Source organism: Arachis ipaensis, chromosome B02, assembly GCF_000816755.2.
Source record: "Arachis ipaensis cultivar K30076 chromosome B02, Araip1.1, whole genome shotgun sequence".
NCBI classification, from domain to species: Eukaryota; Viridiplantae; Streptophyta; class Magnoliopsida; order Fabales; family Fabaceae; genus Arachis; species Arachis ipaensis.
This window is the reverse complement of record NC_029786.2, coordinates 1,771,108-1,775,620: the sequence shown is the minus strand read 5'-3', so window position 1 is coordinate 1,775,620 and position 4,513 is coordinate 1,771,108.

Sequence of the window (4,513 nt, the reverse complement as noted above, 5' to 3'; positions counted from 1 at the left end):
GTGGTCGTGAAGATTAAAACATAACGTTGGACTTTTGTCTGCAGATAGAGTACTTGTTACCATAATTATCGTCGCTAATTAGTTTATTTCAAAGTAATTGAGTATGTGTTTAGATTAAAGGGAACAACAATTAAACATGTTGAACAACAATTAAGCATGTTAAAAAATTATTATTGTCCCTCGAATAATATAAACTCTTTGCCTTAATTGTTCTTATAGATCGCTTTTTTCAAGCTTGTTGACTTTTATTTAGAAAAACCTACACTTACATGAGCAAAAATAGAAGGATATTAATAATTACTTAAATGTAGAAAATTTTAAAGCTAAGAGCATCATTATTCATTATTGACTCGTGTATTCGATCAAGGACCTAAAAATTATTTTTCCGCATTTTTATTTATTTATTTATTTTGGATAAAAATGTCCACTACTAAATCTTATTAATAATTAAGTGCGAGTTATTTTTACAAAACATTTTTTCCCTTAATCATATGATAATAGAGATCAGAAAAACCTTGTTAATAAAATTTAAATATATAAATTCTATAGTTTCCTACATGAACATGGATATATTCAATTGAAGTATTAAAAAATATCATATTTTTCTTCATAAATGGTTTAGGGTACTAAAGATGATTAATGAATCATGAACGTGTGTGTTATTTATTTATTTATGTGGGTAAAATATATTTTTTATCCTTAAAATTTGTTAAAAATTTTAAAAATATTCTTAAGTTTTATTTTGTTTTAATTTTATCTTAAAATTTTTGATTTGTATTAAATATACTCATAATAGAAGTGACAGTTAATTTTTCAAAAAATTTAAGATCAATCCAGTAATAATACATAACAATTATGTCTAATTTTATTATGTTGAAAATTGTTCTTTTGAAATTATTGCTAAATTAGTTCTAAATTTTTTTTAAAAACTAGCTGTTAGAGATATATTTAATACAAATAAAAAACTTTTGAGACAAAATTAAAATAAAATAAAACTTACAGCTATTATTGAAACTTATATCAAACTTCAAGGACAAAAAGAAATATATATTACCCTTTATTTATTTGTTTGCTATGAAGAAACACATTTGAAATTTGAAGGGAATCAATCAATTAAAGGAACAAAAGTTGGTCAATTCAAGAGAGGGGAAAATTAAAATTAAACTCTTTAGAGTTTTTTTTGTTAGGGTTGGTACGTAGAATATTAAAGTAAAACATGTATGTATGAATTAGACAATGCCTTCACTCCATAGCTAGTGGCAAATCAGATCAATGTGAATGTGTTTTAATTTGAGCAACCCTAGTTCTTAGCCACCTTATAGAATATATCCTTCAAAATAAAAAATATCAACAATTTTTGAGGATACTGTAATAAGAAAATGTTAAGATCAGAGATCAACATTTATTCAAAATACAAATCTTAGTTTATATTATTATTATATAATCAAACAAAGTAAAACCAATTTAGGATATAGAATTTAAGATTTATGATTTAGAATTTAGCATTTAGAATTTAAAGTTTAGGATTTAAATTTGATATAAAGAGTTGACGAATCCAATGAAAATAAACGTCAAAGATTTTTTTAATACTTTTCATTTTTTAGAGGCGAGTTTATTTAATACACAATTTTTTAGGAACTAAGTTATCACTTAATTCTTTAATCTTCAATTAATCTAGTTTATTTGGTCTCTTTAAATTTGACGTTTTAACTCAAATCTACTATAGTATATTTGATCATCATTTACATCATCAAATTTGGGAGGACCAAATTAGGTTATAAAATCAAATTTAAAAATTATATTTTGATCTACTAAGAGTAAGAAACCAAATTTACTCACATAAATTAATTTTGATGAATTGAAATTTAAAAGACGAAACTGAATCATAAGTAAAATTTGAGAAAGCAAACACAAAGTACTAAAAAAATAACTAAAAGAAAAATTAAATAATTTAAAATATGTATATACCTAAGAACTCAATTAAATTAATCTAACAATAAAAATGATAATTAATGCATGAAAATGGACTAGTTAATATATGAAAAATAATTAACATACATATATTAAAACTGGTAAATATAATTCTCACTTTTCAAAATAGATAGTAAAGCAAAATAAAACGAATGGTAATTATTTGGATATATAGAAAACTAAAATTGAGTATACAAACTAATAAAATAATAAAAAATAATTAAATTATGAAGGGTTTAAGTTTGGCAAGAAACTCATGCTTCTCATGGTGGTTTATAATTTCAAACCGATCTACGTGAAAAATACTTCTATTATTACTAATTAAGAAGGCCCAAAAGTTTGATTCAAGGTCCCATTCTCATTTGAGTTGAATTTTTCTATTTCCATTTTTGGTAGTTGAATTTTACTAAAACCTAATTACCATTTACACATACATATATGACTTATAATATTATGAGTTTAATTTTGATACACTGATCATAGTGTAAAACTTTTATATAATCGTATAATTATATTTATTTTTTTATGATGATTTACGTTATTAATATAAAAAAGTAGTTATTTTTACTGATATAATGTTACGTAATTAAATATATGTATAAAAAAATTACTTTATACTAACGGTATATTAAAATTAAATTCATAACATTATATGTCAATTTCAATGTGATACACGCATATAATATAATCCATAAAAATGGGAAAACAGATAAGATTCCCCAGGAAAATTGGAACCATATTATTCATGCATGATTCATGGTCGGGGTTTTAATTTTACTATACATGGCAACATAGGCTATTAACTTTCTTTTGAGCAAGGTTCTTTGAAGCATCCTATAACACTATATATTGTATATAATTATTGTAACGTTGAGAAAAATGTGTAAAATAAAAAAGTCGGAGCCAAACCCTGCCACGTTGACAAATTTTTGTTGCCGCCCCACAACGGTTTCTACCTTCTTACCCAACCCCACTACTCTCTTGCTTCTCAAGGAAAAAAAAATATATATATATATATATTATTCTAAAATTGTAAATATATTTAATTTTTTTTACACTATTTTTATTCGAAAGTTAAAGATTAATTTATTGTGATTATAAGTTTTATTTAAAAATTTAATGCTAAAAAATAGATTATTGCATTGAATAATCAATGTGATCATATATGAAGAATAGCTTCACATATGATACAAAGAAACAAAACTTTTATAAGATGAAAGAAATTCATAATTTTAAAATTTATGTGATAATTTATGTGTCCCGTGTAAAAGGAAGATAGAATTTATTTATTATTTGTTTATGTTTTGTGAGTTTTTGTAACATGTGTGGTGTGCTTTGAGGTATTTTCATAGAGTTTGGGCTGTCCTAAAAATTATTAAAGGCCTGTTTGAGAGTTGGAATGACATCCATAATAGAAAAGAGGAGTAAAAGATGTGGCTGACAAGATTTTTTGTAGTAATTTAGAACATTTGGTTGAAACGCAATGACAGAATTTTCAACTATAAACAAGCAGGTGTTGAGGTCATTTAAAGAAGGACGTTTTTTAGCTACAAGGAGTTGACTGATATTGATCCTGTTGATTGTTGATGGCTATGTCGAAGATGACAGAGGATTGATAACCATGGTGTTTGAATTGGTTTTGTGTCTGTTTGTTTGTTGCTCTACTTTAGTGTGTTGAGCTTTCTTTATTTCAAAAAAAAAACCTTCGTTCAAATGCTATGGAGAAAGTGTGTATTTGATCCTTCAAATTTTGGCTTGCAAATATGTGACATGCATGTTTCACAGAGTAATTAATATGGTTAGGTATGACCGTATGTCAGATTGAGAAGCCACTCGGTTCATAGTATAGTCAAAGTGTCAAACTACCGGCCAAGAATTCTTTCTTCTCTTCAAATTCAGTACCTGTCTTCAATCTTCATAATGGAAAGCTATTAATAATATGAAGAGAACTATGTTTGATTCAATTATTATACACGCACACAGAATATAAACACGCACATAGAATATAACCTAATCATATTATCCTAATAAAAAATTAAGTTAAGTTGGTTTAGTAGTTAGCTCACTAGTCCGCTTAAATAAGTGTCAAAAATTCGAATCTCGCCTTGTGTATACAGTAATTTATTGACGAGAGACAAACTCTTAAATAAAACTTAGTATTACGGCGAATTAGTCCTTTGTCTGCGCCAAACTGAGGGATACAATGAAAAACCTAACAATATTATTTATTAAATTAAATGAATATAAAATATAAGATGTATTTAAATATTATATTATTTTATACTTCATTAATTTAGAGATTCAGCTAGTTATTATGAAATTATAATTCTATCATCAATTTTTTTTCAGTAAGCCAAGTATCTAATTAACTCAAAGTAAAATGAGCAAGATATTAAAGTGGTACATTAGATCAACTTCTACATACACAAGTTTAATTGGAGAACTAAATTTTTCAACTAATAAAATAGTAATTTTTTAGTTTTAAATTATATACTCTAAAATCTAAAGTCTAAATTTTAAATTTTAAATTCTAACCGTAAAT